Raw genomic sequence first — 17,006 nt, 5'->3', positions numbered from 1 at the left:
CAAAGTGCTGGGATTACAGGCATGAGCCACCACACCCAGCCTACCTACTTTTAACTTGTGGAATTTTCTATAAGGTCAGGGATGCCTGGGGGAACAAAAGTTTCCTCCTCGGTATAATGCAGGTAGAATTCATATGCTGCCTCCAGCTGCTGTACTTTCCTTTCCCTGCGAGTTATTCTTTGCAAGGGGAGGCCACAGGATGCAGATGAGGCCTCATCAGCGACCACTCCTCCCTCAAATCAGAGGTGGGCCTGAGGGTAACAGCGGGGAGCCACACTGGTGCAGAGAATGCCAAGGAAGGGAACTGGGAGGGTGAGGCTCCTCTGCAAACAGTTCCCAAGGGAGCGCCTCCACCTGGCGGCCACGAGAAGAAGCAGCGGTGCCCTTTGCCAAGGACATGGCCAACAAAGAGTTAAGGTTTTACATACGCAGACCAGCGGACCCTGGACCCTCTGGGTGTCAGAACCTGGATAATGAAGCTTAAGCTTCAGGACCCCTCCCTTACACAAGTCCCTTCTAAAGCCAGGGAGCAGTCATAGCAAAATGTTCATTATGGACATATATTTTGTGCAAAATTTGCAAAACTAAAATTTTTCATATCATCTTTCCTAAAGAGGGTCCCACAAATTATATCCGCTTTAGACGCCAAAAAGTCTATCTTTGACCCTGATTGTCACATAGGGGCCACTTGGTCCAGAGCTCTCTGAATAGGTTTTCTCTTTTCTTTCTTTCTGTCTTTCTTTCTTTCTTTCTTTCTTTCTTTCTTTCTTTCTTTCTTTCTTTCTTTCTTTCTTTCTTTCTTTCTTTCCTCTCTCTTTCTTTCCTCTCTCTTTCTTTCTTTCTTTCTTTCTTTCTTTCTTTCTTTCTTTCTTTCTTTCTTTCTTTCTTTCTTTCTTTCTTTCTTTCTTTCTTTCTTTCTTCTTTCGACAGAGTCTTGCTCTGTCTCCCAGGCTGGAGTGCAGTGATGTGATCTCAGCTCTCGGCTCACTGCAACCTCTGCCTCCCGGGTTCAGGCGATTCTTCTGTCTTGGCCTCCCAAGTAGCTGGGATTACAGGCACCTGCCAACACGCCCAGCTAATTTTTGTATTTTTAGTAGAGATGGCGTTTCGCAATGTTGGCCAGGTTGGTCTCGAACTTCTGACCTCAGGTGATCCACCTGCCTCGGCCTCCCAAAGTGCTGGGATTACAGGCGTGAGACACCGCGCCCAGCCCTGAATAGGTTCTTTAACCCAAATTCCAGTGCTCGCTCCTCCCTCTGTCCCCGGGAGGCTGCACAGAGGACCCTGGGAGAGCAGTCTGCACCAGGGTCAGAGACACAGGTTCACAGTTCAGACAGATGCAGGTCTACATCCCACCTCTGTCACTCACTAGCTGTGTGTTCCTAGTCTCTCTGTGCCTCTCTTTCTTCACCTGTAAAAGGGGGTAATAATTGTGCATACTCCGGGCTGCTGTGAGAATAGAATCAGACACACATGGTAAGTGCTCTGTTTGGTGGCTGACCTGTAGGAGGCGCTCCAGGAATGGCGGCTATGGGAAAGGTTCATAAATAGATACCCTAAACTGGGAATACCTATTCCTAACTTAAATTCAGCTCTATATATTAAGTATATACAAAATTGGCAGTATTTCACTGTTTTTCAAATTATAAAAATAGCGGTTTCACATGATTTCCCCTAATAGAACAAGTGACAAAAATTACCGGGCATGATGGCTCCTGCTGTAATCCCAACACTTCAAGAAGCTGAGGTGGGAGGATTGTTTGATGCCAGGGGTTCGAGACCAGCCTGGGCAACATAATGAGACCCACCCCCCCAACTCCACGAAAAAAAAAGAAAAAAATCAATGGCCAAGTAGGATGCAGGTCACTGGGAGTGAGCCTCACTCCTCTAGCTGGGAAAGGGTGTCTGTGCTTTGCCTGCAGAGGCTGAGGAAGGTTGATTAGTCTTCTCCCTGGAGCCCCCTCTATAACCATAAAGGCCACTGATGAAAGGGCCTGTCCCTGTCCTCCCTACTTTCAGTCTTTTTTTTTTTTTTTTTTTTGAGACGGAGTTTCACTCTTGTTCTCCAGGCTGGAGTGCAATGGGGCGATCTCAGCTCACTGCAACTTCTGCCCCCCGTGTTCAAGTGATTCTACTGTCTCAGCCTCCTGAGTAGCTGGGATTACAGGCACGTGCCACCGTGCCTGGCTAATTTTCATATTTTTTGTAGAGACGGGGTTTCGTCATGTTGGCCAGGCTGGTCTCGGGCTCCTGACCTCAGGTGATCCACCTGCCTTGGCCTCCCAAAGTGCTGGGATTACGGGCATGAGCCACTGCGCCCAGCCCCCTACTCCTCTTAATGGAGGAGTGAACCAGGAAGGGCTCTTCTGCCCCCAACACTCCTTGAAACACTGCCCCTTGCTGTTGGTCTCTGGGGGCACCAGCTGCTCTCCGAGTGCAGCTCCCGTTTTGGAGGTGCTGGGCTCTGTGACCACTTGCTGTCTCAGTCCCTGGAACCTAGTCTAGAAGTCTCTCTTTCTTCAACTGACCCTCAGGGAAGCAAGGGAGGATGTGGTATGGAGACAGCCAGGCCCACATGGAGTCCACACGGCAGAGTCCACACCTGACAGCCGAAGTCCTCCAGCCAAAAAGCTGTCCCTGAGAATCACAAACTCACAAGCATACCCTCTGGCTGCTGGGGCCTGAGCGTCTCCTGTTTATTTCCCACCCAGTGGTCCGCAGGTCCCATGCTCTAGAGAACATACTCGGAATTCTGTTCCCATAGTCTAGAGAACATACTCATACCCAGTTGAGATGGGCGTTCAGCTGGTCAGTAGGTCAGACCACAAACATGTAGGAAGCACATCCTGTTAAGACAGGTGTCCGGCCGGGCACGGTAGCTCACGCCTGTAATCCCAGCACTTTGGGAAGCCGAGGCAGGTGGATCACAAGGTCAGGAGTTCAAGACCAACCTGACCAACATGGCGAAACCCCGTCTCTACTAAAAATACAAAAAGTAGCCGGGCATGGTAGTGCGTGCCTGTAATCCTAGCTACTCAGGAAGCTGAGGCAGGAGAATTGCTTGAAACCAGGAGACGGAGGTTGCAGTGAGCTGAGATCACGCCCCTGCACTCTTGCCTGGGCGACAGAGCGAGACTCAGTCTCAAAAAAAAAAAAAAAAAAAAAAAAAAGACAGGTGTCCTCCGAGATCAGAGAGGACTGTGCCATGCAGACTGTGTCGGCGGAGTTCTCTGAGAAGCAGAGGCTGAGACAGAGTCGGGAATACCCGAGCCTCATTGGTAAGCAACGCCTCCGAGAGGAAAGGTGGGTGGGGCAGGGAGCGCAGATGTGACAAAGCTTGGCCAGCCCCGGGGGAGCCCTGGAACAAAGGTGTCCAAGACTTTCTGTTAGAAGAGTCGTTCACAGTAGGCAGAAGCAGCCAGGCCCTTATCATCAAGTTCAGTCTCTGGCTGGGGCCATCCCTAGAACAGCATGATCTCAGCTCAAAAGCCGCAGCTGACCTTGAACACCAGCCCAGATGCTGAGGCTGTCAACTCATCACACTCCTTGCGGCTGGGCAGCAATACTTTCTCAAAGGAGAATGGAGCAGAGCAGCCCCGTGGCTGCCACAGTCCACATGTCACGGTCATGTGGACACATGTAGGGAGCAGCTCCCCCGGGGATCTGGGGGGCCTCTGTACAAGAGGGAAGTTACGGACATGAAATAGAGACCTCATTCACTGCTACTGGCCTCAGGGCCACCACTGGTGCTTGGCTCCCTCCGCTATTCCTTCTAAATTGCCCTGCCCTCAGCTCCCACCTCTGTCGGCCCTCATGGTCTAGCTGTGGGGTGACCCTAGCCCTCATTCTTGATGAGTCTGAGCCCCTGGTAACAAGGAAAATGTCCTGTCCGGACCCTCCTTTGAGGAAAGATGTGCTGCCCTCCTTTGAGGAAAGATGTGCTGCCCAACTGTAAGGAGTGTGGTTGGCAGGCAGCCTCCAGCTGTTGGCTTCGCCAGGATCTGCCTCAGTGTTGGAGCCAAGGTCACCCCATTTTTGGAGCAAGCCCCAGCCCATAAATGAGTGCAGTGGTGGTCCAAGAGCCTAGCCTTTACCAGCCTTTGTCTGGAGCCGCCCCACTGGGCTGGCAGAGATTTTATCTTATTTGCATGGCCATCTGAGCCTCCCCTTGCCCAATCTTGCTTTACTCCTTTTCTTCACAGGCGTTACTCCTCAATCGAATGTCTGCTGCCTAACTCTGTCTCACACCTGCTTTTTAAAGAGCTCAACCAAACATTTGGAACTGGGAGTGGTCCAAGAAAGCATCCACCACGGAAGTGGTCAGGCCCTCAGTGGACAAAATGACTCAGCCAGTTGACAGTAGCCAGCCTTTGTCAGTGCCTACCCCGGTGCCAGCACAATGGGCAATGACCGAGGCTATGTATGGGCCCATCAGCATGAATTCCCACTTCACAAGGTCAGTCTAGCTCCTGCTGCCTCTGCATGTCCAATCTGCCAGCACAGAGATCCATGCTAAGCCTGTGGTATGGTGCTACTTCTTAAAGAGACCAACCAGCCACATGATGGCAAGTTGTCTACACTGAAACGCTTCTATCCTAGAAGGTCAGCAGTTTTTTCTCACGAGAATAGACATCTATTCTGGGTATAAGTTTGCCTTTCTTTCCCATAAGGTCTCAACCAGCACTGCTCTCCAAAGGCTTATGGAATGCCTGATTCACAGGCATGACATCCCATACAACAGAGCATCTGTTATGCAAATGTACCCGGGATTTGTACTAACCAGATATGGCCAAATATGCAGACATGGAAATGACTGTAATGAAGAAGGAAGTTTATCCTCACAGATCCCTGGAAACAGGAGGCACAGCACACCATGCAAGGCCACATGAGGAAGGACTGGGATTGATCAGGAGGCAAAAGAGAGGTGAGGGCAGAGTGCAGCCCAGAGCCTCTGTGGGGGTTCTCATGCAGAGTAGCAGACAAGGCCGGGGAGGTATGCTGAGTCCAGGATTGGATAGATGAAATCGTTTTGGCAGGCCCTGGGCTATAAAGAGTGATCCCTGCCGGCCGCGGTGGCTCATGCCTGTAATTCCAGCACTTTGGGAGGCCGAGGCAGGCAGATCACAAGGTCAGGAGATCGAAACCATCCCGGCTAACACGGTGAAATCCTGTCTCTACTAAAAATACAAAAAATTAGCTGGGCGTGGTGGCAGACACCTATAGTCCCAGCTACTCGGAAGGCTGAGGCAGGAGAATGATGTGAACCCAGGAGGCGGAGCTTGCAGTGAGCTGAGATCGCGCCACTGCACTCCAGCCTGGGTGACAGAGGAAGACTCCGTCTGAAAAAAAAAAAAGAGTGATCCCTAATTGTTTGGTACACGGCCCTGGGGTGGTTTAGGGCAGGGGGAATATTGGCTTGATATGTGAGAATTTGATAAAGGACATGGTTGCGGGTGTGGACTTGGATTGGTTGGTTTTCCTATCAAGGATGTGCTTGCAGGGAGGTTGTTTGCTATTTCTAGGAGTTAGCTAGCCCTGAGAGAGGCAGGATCAAGGCCCCAAATGCCAGAACACCAAGAATACAAAAGATGAGGATATGTAGTTAATGCAGCATCTGACCATGGAATTCCCTTTATAGCAAAGTAAGGCCATGATCATGAGATCACTGGTGGTCTCACCTGCTGCACCATCAGAAGCTGCCAGCATGCTAGCGCTTTGGAATGACTTGTTGGTGGCACAGTTGGAGTGCTGGCTTGGAGGCACCATATTCCAGGGCACAGAATGCTAACTGAATCAGAAACCTTTATATGTTGCTACAACCTCAGCAGGAAGAACAGATGGACCCAGGAACAAAGGAGTAAAAAGCAGGAGTGTAGACTGTGAGTTTCTTAAGAAAAAAAGTAAGAGTGGCTCATTTGCCATCACTCCCAGTGACCCCCTGGGTGAACTCGTGCTTCCCATCCCTGCAACTCTGGGCTCCACAAAGTCAGAGGTCTTGGTACCCAAATGGGGCTCACTTACCACCACGAGGCACAGGGGCCAGACTGTTGATTATGTGAAGATAGGATGAGGACCAGCATCTCTGCAGCCTTCAGATTCTTAAGTATGGCATTCATTTCCACCTTTCTCCTCAGAATGTGATAGATACTGTTTTTGATATACTGTTTTTTTACTGTTTTGTGTTTTTATTCTGGCTGTAGGTGGGTGGCAGTTTCAGAGGATTGCATCTGGGCTTTACTGCTCTCATGGCTCTTAACCTGTAGGCCAAGGTTCCAATGTGGAGGTTACTCCAACTACCAAGTATGTCAATCTCAGTTCCACAGGCCACCAGACGAGTCTATGAACATCATAACCCCCTGTAAGCAGGGTTTTTGGCCAGGACTCCATATGCTCTAATCTAACAGAGGCACCATGATAACACTTCAGGCCTCTGGACAGCAACATCAACTCAGACTCTGTGTCCAACTGTCCTTGAAATGTCTGAATATTATCTTGGCCAGGCATGGTGACACATGCCTGTAATCCCAGAACTTAGGTAGGCAGAGGCAGGTGGATCACTTGAGGTCAGGAGTTCAAGACCACCCTGGCCAATGTGGTGAAACCCTGTCTCTAATAAAAATACAAAAATTAGCCGGGTGTGGTGGTGCACACCTGTAATCCCAGCTACTCCAGAGGCTGAGGTGGGAGAATCACTTGAACCCAGGAGGCGGAGGTTGCAGTGAGCCAAGATCACGTCACTGCACTCCAGCCTGGGCGACAGAGTAAGACCTTGTCTAAAAAAAAAAAAAAAAAACTGAGTATTACCCTTTTACCAGGATATAGCACCATCGTAAATGTAAGGTCCTTTTGGGGAAGGACTGGAGATATCATTAAAGTGCATACTTGCCATGATATTGCAGGATTCTCCTGTGGTTCCAGCCACCTCCGCAGCCAATGGGTCCTGAGTCTGAAAACTGGCTGAGGTCCAGACACTGGGCAAGGGATCATGACTTTATTGGGGCAACTACCCTCAGCCTCCTGCTTATTAATTTTTGGTCTTTTTTGAATACAGTTGTCCCTTGGTATTTGTGCAGTATTGGTTACAGGACCCCTGTGGATGCCAAAATCCATGGATGCTCAAGTCCCTGATAATAAAATGGCACAGTATTGGCCAGGCGTGGTGGCTCATGCCTGTAATCCCAGCACTTTGGGAGGTCAAAGCGGGTGGATCTCGAGGTCAGGAGTTTGAGACCAGCCTGGCCAACATGGTGAAACCCCGTCTCTACTAAAAATTCAAAACTTAGCCAGGCGTTGTGGTGGGCGCCTGTAATCCCAGCTACTTGGGAGGCTGAGGAAAGAGAATCACTGGAACTTGGGAGGCGGAGGTTGCAGTGAACTGATATCATGCCACTACACTCCAGCCTGGGCAACAGAGTGAGACTCTGTCTCAAAAAAAAAAAAAAAAAAAAAAAGCACGGTATTTGCACACACCTACACACATCCTCCTGAATACTTTAAATAATCTCGAGTACTTATAATACCTAATATAATGTAAATGCTATGTAAATAGTAGTTATACTGTATTTTTAAGGGAATAATGACAAGAACAAAAAAAGTCCGTACCTGTTCGGTGCAGATAAATTTTTTTTTCAATCTTTTGTAGCAACAGGGTCTCACCATGTTGCCCAGGCTGGTCTTGAATGCCTGGTCTCAAGCAGTCCTCCTGCCTCGGCCTCCCAAAGTGCTGGGATTACAGGTGTGAGCCACTGCACTCAGCCACACAAAATTTAAAAAATATATCTATTTTCCACCCACAATTGCTTGAATCCAGAGATGCAGAATCTATGGATACAGAGGGCCAACTGTACTTCTATACATAACAGTTCCCTTTGGGCTGCTTATCTGTTTTTCCACTGGAGACACTGTGTTCTCTTAGCCATCTCCATAACTGTCTGAACATCAAGCCCCTGTCATTATCACTCTGACCTTCTCTGCTGCTGCAGTTGTTCAGACCCCCGTCTTCTGACCACTAAGTGCTGCCCCCTGCTCTCTATTGCCCCAGCCTTATCATTTCCAGTACAATCAGCAAACCAAGTTCTGTGCCTGACTCTCCCAGCATCAGTCTTGGCCTGCAGGGGCCAAGTCATGAACAACCTAGTCATGACCGTGGCAAATGGTGTGTTCTCCTGTCTCCCCATAGAATCTTACTCTCTTTTGCCTAACATACTGCCTCCATTCCAAATGCCCACCCACTTTCCCAAGGCTTTTGATCCCTTTCTCTGCCCTCTGCCCTGGCAATTCAGATATTTCAACCTCACTCAGCTTGAGCCGCCACTTTGTCCAGGCTTCGAGGAGCCACCCTAGCAGTGATCTTGCACCCTCCCTTAAGGTCCTTACCAGGGGGTTAAATCCTGTGCTTTATAGCTCCCTTCTCCAGTCCCATGAAGCTCTCAGAATCCAGGCCCACAAGTACTCCCACAGCCTCTGCTGGCACCTGTTGACTAGATCTTACAGCTCCTTTGGAATATAGCCCCTTTCCTCCTGTATCCAGCTAGCATATCCCCAGGCAAACCACACAATGATTTAACCCAGTAGTAAAGTCTAGCTACCCACTGGCAATGAGGGCCACACCCCAGGAGTTAAGTCTAGCAGCCAGAAGATGAGGTGAAGGCAGCTGCCTAAGGACACCTGTTGCCTTGTAGGGGAAAGACCTCTGCCTTGTCAGGCCGGGTGCCGTGGCTCAGGCCTGTAATCCCAGCACTTTGGGAGGTCAAAGCGGGTGGATCTCGAGGTCAGGAGTTTGAGACCAGCCTGGCCAACATGGTGAAACCCTGTCTCTACTAAAAATACAAAAATTAGCCGGGCGTTGTGGTGGGCGCCCAGCTACTCGGGAGGCTGAGGCAGGAGAATGGCGTGAACCCAGGAGGCGGAGGTTGCAGTGAGCCGAGATCGCGCCATTGCACTCCAGGCTGGGTGACAGAGCGAGACTCCGTCTCAAAAAAAAAAAAAAACAAAAAGACCTCTGCATTGTCCCCCAACATGGAGGAGGAGGGAGTACTCTCAAGTGTAGGGGACAAGCCACCTCTGCAGGTTCTGAGAGCCAGAGAAGCTCAGGGCTTCAGAATGTTCAGGGGTAACCACCTCGAGGTCCCATCTCATGTGTCGGGGTCCCAGAGATCTGAATCGCTAGAGCATTCAGCCATCTTTGGAGTGCAGCCGCTCTATTAACTCATGGCTTCATCTTCATTTCCTTTTCTTCACCGAGTAGAGGACATGAAGGATTCTTCATAAGCTGCCAAAGAAACCCTCTGGCTTTCACACTTAGTTTTCAATTGTTTGTTAGTTGCCCTCAGCTTTTCATTATGTGTCTGTAGATCACCAACGCAATTATTCATTTCCACGTATCTATCTATAATTCTTATATTCTATATTCATATATATTATACATCATATATTATCCATATTGTGTAGAATGTTTTTCTCCCCTGTGTACCTTTCAAATGCCTGACTTATCACATAGGCCAATTCATTCCCCTTCACTGGCACATTCTCCCACGTCAGCATCAGTGAAATGTTTAACAATAGAGCCACCAACATGTGCTGGGGACTTTCCATGCTCACTTAACTCCTGGGGTGTGGCCTCATTGCCAGTTGGTGGTGGAGTGATCCAGCCCCCAAACCCTGTCTGACCAACTGCTTTCTTGGACCACTATTGAAAACCCATGGGCCGGGCATGGTGGCTCACGCCTGTAATCCCAGCACTTTGAGAGGCCAAGGCAGGTGGATCACGAAGTCAGGAGTTCGAGACCAGCCTGGCCAGCATGGTGAAACCCATCTCTACTAAAAATACAAAAATTAGCTGGGCATGGTGGCACACACCTGTAATCTCAGCTACTCGGGAGGCTGAGGCAGGAAAATTGCTTGAACCTGGGAGGCGGAGGTTGCGGTGAGCCGAGATGGCACCATTGCACTCCAGCCTGGGCAATAGAGTGAAACTCCATCTTAAAAAAAAAAAAAAAAGCCAGGCGCGGTGGCTCACACCTGTAATCCCAGCATTTTGGGAGGCTGAGGTAGGTGGATCACCTGAGGTCAGGAGTTCGAGATCAGCCTGGCCAACATGGTGAAACCCCGTCTCTACTAAACATACAAAAATTATCCGGGCATGGTGGTGCATGCTTGTAACCCCAGCTACTCAGGAGGCTGAGGCAGGAGAATCGCTTGAACCTGGGAGGCAGAGGTTGCAGTGAGCGGAGATCGTGCCACTGCACTCCGGTCTGGGCAACAAAAGTGAAACTCCATCTCAAAAAAAAAAAGAAAAAAGCAAAAACAAAAAAACACAAAATGGATGCTGAGATGGAGTTAGGAATTCAAAACTTTCACTGGGGAGTAGGACTTGTGAAAAGAAAGAGGCAGAAGCCAGAATGGGCAGAGAGAGCCCTCTGATTGGGAGGCAGACTAGCTAAGGTCTCTGACTGCCCAGTGGGAAGCTCCAGAGCAGATTGTTCATTGGGAGTCCAGCATTGGGAGGAAATGACCAGGCCATTGTAGCACTGCCTTAATCATCACTGGGGAGGCCACCCTGCAAAGGATATGATCTCAACTGGAAAGCATAGGTTGACCCTAAAGGAGTCTATAGCTGGAGCTATCAGCTCATCACGTGCCGGGCGGCTGAGCAGTGAGTCCTTTCTCAAAGAGGTATCTAAGGTGTGTCTCTGCCATATTGACAATGACAAGACAATATGAGAACAGTTTCTGTGCAAGCCTGTGCACAGTTGAACCATGATTCTCTGGTTGGTAAAGAGGTGTTGGCTGAAAGTTTACCAGGAAGATAAGGTGAGAGGGGACTTTGCAGGCAAAGTGGACCAAATATTCAAAGACCAAGGCAATGCAAAGCATGGGTATGTTCTAGAAAAATGCAAAGAATCCAGTGGAGCAGAAACATAAATGTTAGCAAATGGGACAATACGGACATGAATGATAAAGGAGACGGGTAACACAGGACCTTTTCTGCCTGGCCACAGAAGTTCAGATTCTGGGCTGGGCATGGTGGCTCAGGCCTGTAATCCCAGCACTTTGGGAGGCTGAGGCAGGTGGATCACCTGAGGTCAGGAGTTCAAGACCAGCCTGATCAACATGGAGAAACCCCATCTCTACTAAAAAAATTACAAAAATTAGCTGGACGTGGTGGTGCACACCTGTAATCCCAGGTACTCAGGAGGCTGAGGCAGGAGAATCACTCGAACCTGGGAGGCAGAGGTTGCAGTGAGCCAAGATTGTGCCACTGCACTCCAGCCTGGACAACAAGAGCAAGATTCTGTCTCAAAAAAAAGAAGTTCAGATTCCACCTGCAGCTGACACAGGGAACTTGAAGAATGTTCATCAGGGAAATGACATGATGAGATATGAATGTTAACAAGACCTCTCTATGGAAGAGAAAAGCCAGGAGATGAAGTGAGGAAGAGTCAAGATGATGCTTTAATGGTCCAGGAGAGAACCAAGTTGGGGTAGTGGAATGGAGAGAAAAGTCCAAATAACCCCTTAGTGGGTAGAACTGGGTGAACACAGTGAGCAATTGACCGTGAGGGGTTGATATGGTTTGGCTGTGTCCCCACCCAAATCTCATCTTTTTATTTATTTTTTTTGAGATGGAGTCTTGCTCCATCACCCAGGCTGGAGTGAGTGGCACAATCTTGGCTCACTGCAACATCCACCTCCCAGGTTCAAGTGATTCTCATGCCTCAGCCTCCTGAGTAGCTGGGATTACAGGCACACACCACCATGCCTGGCTAATTTTTGTATTTTTAGTAGAGATAGGGTTGGCCAGGCTGGTCTCAAACTCCTGACCTCAGGTGATCTGCCTGCCTCAGCCTCCCAAAGTGCTGGGATTACAGGCTGTGAGCCACTGCGCTGGTGCCAAATCTCATCTTGAATTGTAGCTTCCACAATTCTTGCGTGTTGTGGGAGGGACCCAGTAGGAGGTAATTGAATCATGGGGACAGGTCTTTCCCATGCTGTTCTTGTGATAGTAAATAAGTCTCATGAGATCTGATGGTTTTATAAGGGGGAGTTTCCCTGTACAAGCTCTCTCTTTGCCTGCCGCCATCCATGTAAGATGTGACTTGCTCCTCCTTGCCTTCCGCCATGATTGTGAGGCCTCCCCAGCCATGTGGAACTGTGAGTCCATTAAATCTCTTTGCTGTATAAATTACCCAGTCTCAGGTATGTCTTTACTGGCAGCATGAAAACAAACTAATACAGGAGTGAAGGAAGGGAGGAGCCCAGAATGATGCCCTAGTTTCTGACTTGAGCATCTGGCTGGCTGTTCACCTGGTTCCAGTAGAGACCAACCCACGTGCTTTCTCCCCTCCAATTTCCCCTTCCCCTTGACCTGTGATCTATTCCTCCACCCCAGGTTCCTTTCAACATTAGACATCCCTTGCCCCTATTCACCTGATGCACACGGCAAGGGAGGGCACAGAAATAGGCTCCCAACAGAGGCTGCCAGGCATGGCCCTGGAGACAGCTCACTTGTTACAGTCCCTGCTGCTATGGTTTGCATGTTAATCCCCTCCTAAACTCATGTTGAAACTTAATCTCCAAACGACAGTGTTGAGAGGTGGGGCCTTTAAGAAGCGACGGGGTCATGAGACTCTGCCCTTATGAATGGATTTTGTGGATGAATGGATTCATGGGTTATCATGGGAGTGGGGCTGGTGGCCTTATAAGAAGAGGAGGAGACACCCGAGCTAGCACACTCAGCCCCTCACCATGCGATGCCCTGTGCCACCTCAGGACTCTGCAAGAGTCCCCACCAACAAGAAGGCTCTCGCCAGATCCGGCTCCTTGATCTTGGACTTGTCAGTCTTTGTAACTGTAAGAAATAAATTCCTTTTTAAAATAAATTACCCGGTTTCAAGTATTCTGTTATAAGCAACAGAAATTAGACTAGATACCAGCCCAGACCATCTCTCACTTCTGAGCTTGAGCTCACAACCCCCATAGAGATGGGTAGTCCAACAGTTAAGGCCCTCTCCAGGTTGCCCAGACCTGCCAGTCCAGTGCCATCCACTCATTGTGCACCTTGCTTCAGCCTCATTGAACCACATTCTCCTCTTGTGATTTCCCATGCCAGGCCCTCCTCTTGCAATGTCTGGACCTTCCCAGTTCAGTTCAAACGCCCCCTCCTCTATGAGGTCTGCTCTGACTCCCCAGCTGGGAATATCTTCCTCCTTGATCTCCACTGGCTTTGCATTTTGTTCTTATTAATCGTGCTCTGTATTGTGAGGCTTTTACCTGCTCATGGGTTGTCTTTACTAGATGTCAAGAACTCAAAGGCAATGTCTGTTCCAGGCAGGTCCCTGCTCAGAGTGGGGGTGAGGGAGTGCACAGAGAAGGAGCAAGAAGGTAGAGCCAAGACCCAGTGAGTGGGCCGGGGGCTGGGGCATGGTGTAGGAAGACAGGTCCTGAACCTCAGGAAGGGAGGAGCTCAGAGAAAACGTTGCCTCTACTACTGCTGCCCCAAATGCAGACCTTATGGTTTCTAGGACCTTCATATGGACCACACTGGGCTGCTCCTTGGGGTGAGGCTCTCCAGAGTCCCAGAAGACTCTGCTGACCTCCAGGCCAGCCAGTTCTCCCTCTCATTATTAATTGCTGCAACCACGTGCTAAGAGGGGATCTGATAAAATCCTCCCAGCTGTTTCCTGATGACCCCTGATGGTGCCCAACCTGGACTGAGCCCTTTTCTGGGACAAGGATCCCCAAGGATGTGCCTGGGTGTCACTCCTAGCAGCCCACCAAGGTTTGGTTCACTCCCTCTGGGTGTGAGCCAGGCCCCAGATGTCCCCACACTAGAGGACACCAGGTGGTTGGCATCATGGCAGGTCACTTCTAAAATGGGATCAGGAATTTTTCAGAAGAAAAGGTTGGCAGAAAAAAAAAACAGATTGTGACTGAAACACAGTCACCAGCTGATGTAGCATATTTGGAAGGATGTTCTTGCAGATGGGGAAGGATGCAGAAACTCATGGAGGATAGGCATGGGAAACCTTTCCCTAGAATTAGCAGAGAATAGCCCAGGTGAGGTCCCCACTAACCAATGATGTAGGCAGGTTTGTGCTTTGCCTCCTCATCCATAAGAGAGGGATCAAAGGGAGTGTTGTGAAGAATTAAGTGAGTTAGTAGATATGTAAAGTGCTTAGCACAGTGCCTTGGCACATAGGAGTGGTGTCATGATTTGTATTAGTTTTTCTAGGATAATTAGAATTGCAGCAACATGTGTGTATGCTGACAAATCTAATTAAAGACCCAGAAAGGTTTTAAGTACTTTCACTGTCGGATGGAAAGGGTAAGATAGTTACATTAACTCCAGCTTAGTGCAAACCATGAGCAATTCAGCAGTAATTGAGAGGGTCAGCAGGAAAGGTCATTGAGGACCCTGGATGTTTGCGTTCCTTGCAATCTGCTCAAAATGATAGGTTTTTATATTTAGCGCAAAAATTAATGCTTTGTAATTTTAATGAAAAGTCATTTGTAATTTAAATGGAAATTATATTTGATTAGGTCATGAGTTGTGAAATAAATTAAATGAGAAAGAAAAAGGATTTTAAAAATGATGTCTGGTATCAACCCAACTACATAACCTTAAATCCCCTATATCTATATCTGTAAGATACAGCATAGTTTCTGACTTCTCTAGAGCTAAAACTCAGATATATCTAGAGCCATCTGACATCTCTCCCACAGAAGGATCTATTTAACATGAAGGCTGCTGAGACTTGTGATGGTTAATTTTTTTTTTTTTTTTTTTGAGATGGAGTCTCACTCTGTCGCCCAGGCCAGAGTGCAGTGGCACAATCTTGGCTCACTGCAACCTCTGCCTCCCCGGTTCAAGCTATTCTCCTGCCTCAGCCTCCCAAGTAGCTGGGACTACAGGTGCATGCCACCATGCCTGGCTAATTTTTTGTGTTTTTAGTAGAGACGGGGTTTCACCATGTTAGCCAGGATGGTCTCGATCTCCTGACCTCATGATCCACCTGCCTTGGCATCCCAAAGGGCTGGGATTACAGGCTTGAGCCACGGTGCTATGATGGTTAATTTGATATGGCAATTTGACTGGGTCACAGAGTGCCCAGATATTTGGTTAAACATTATCTCTGGGTGTGTCTATGAGGGGGCTTAAGGAGGAGATTAGTGTTTGAATCAATGGACTGAGTATACAGATGGCCCTTCCCAATGTGGGTGGACAGTATCCACTCTGCCAAGGACATGAATAAAATGAAAAGGTGGAGGAAGGGAGAATTCACTCTCAACCTGACTGTTTGAGCTGGGACAATGGTCTTCTCCTGCCCTCAGACTGGGTCTCACATCAGTGCTCCTGGTTCGTAGGCGTTCAGACTCAGATTGGAACTTACACCATCAGCCCTCTTGTTCTCAGGCTTTCAGACTTGTGCTGGAGCCCACACCGCCGGCTCTCCTGCTTCTCAGGCTTCCAGACTCAGACTGGAACTATACCACCAGATTTTCCACATTTCTAGCTTGCAATGACAGATGGTGGATCTTCTCAGCCTCAATATGTACATATCTATCTCCTATTGGTTCTGTTCCTCTGGAGAACTCTGACTCATAAAGATTTTACAGCCAAACATGGTGGCTCACATCCGTAATCCCAGCACTTTGGGAGTCCAAGGTAGGAGAATTACTTGAGGCCAACAGTTTGAGATCAGCTTGGGCAACATAGCTGTAGACTTCCATCTCTACAAATAATTTTAAAAATTAGCCAGACATGGTGGTGCATGCCTGTAGTCCTGGCTACTCAAGAGGCTGAGGCAGGAGGGTCACCTGCGCACAGGAGTTCACGGTTGAAATGAGCAATGATCACACCACTCCACTCCAGCCTGGCTGACAGAGGGAGACCCTGTCTCAAAAAATATATATATAAATATGGCCAGGTGCAGTGGCTCACGCCTGTAATCCCAGCACTTTGGAAGGCCGAGGTGGGTGGAACACAAGGTCAGGAGATCGAGACCATCCTGGCTAACACAGTGAAACCCCGTCTCCATTAAAAATACAAAAAATTAGCCGGGTGTGGTGGTGGGCACCTGTAGTCCCAGCTACTCTGGAGGCTGAGGCAGGAGAACGGCCTGAACCCGGGAGGCGGAGCTTGCAGTGAGCTGAGATCACACCACTGCACCCCAGCCTGGGTGACAGAGCGAGACTCTGTCTCAAAAAAAGAAAAAAATATATATATGTGTGTGTGTGTGTGTGTGTGTATAAAATATGTATCTATATTATATACATATTTAATATATGCATATATATTATATGTATATATTTAAATATGTATAATATGTATATATTTAAATATATATATATTTATTTTTTTGAGATGAAGTCTCGCTCTGTCGCCAGGCTGGAGTGCAGTGGCGTAATCTCGGCTCACTGCAACCTCTGCCTCCTGGGTTCGAGCGATTCTCCTGCCTCAGCCTCCCGTGAGAAACAGAATTTTAAGAATGAGCTTTCTGAATTGGTTCTAAGATTTCTAGCATTGTCTCTCTAGTCTGAATAGATTTAAAGAGACTAACAGCTCTGTTTCCAGTAAGAAAGAGAGCACTAGTCATCCATGGCATGATCTGACAATGGAAATATGCAAAATATTCCCATTGGATACACCTAATCAACCACTTATAAGAAGCCAGGAGCTGGGTGACTATATACAAGATACTTTCTAACCTTTTTGAAAAACTAATGAATGTAACAAAGTTGGCTACTTTCTCCTAGAGTCACTGGACAAAGTGGTGAAAGAAAAGAATGAGTTCAGGGATTCAAATTCCTAGTTCAAACGCGGTGTAAATAACCTAAAAGCTACTATATGTGCCCTGAAGGAGACCCTTATCTCCTGTCGCCAAAGCGCTGAGATTACTGAAAATCAGGCAGAGAATCCTGTGACTGGTCGGATTACAACACGGACTGAACTTCCAGCCTCACAGGTGTCTTCAACAGGTGTCTGCTGTGAAAGTGAGGGTGTC

Source organism: Symphalangus syndactylus, chromosome 17, assembly GCF_028878055.3.
Source record: "Symphalangus syndactylus isolate Jambi chromosome 17, NHGRI_mSymSyn1-v2.1_pri, whole genome shotgun sequence".
Lineage (NCBI taxonomy): Eukaryota > Metazoa > Chordata > Mammalia > Primates > Hylobatidae > Symphalangus > Symphalangus syndactylus.
This window is presented reverse-complemented; position numbering follows the sequence as displayed.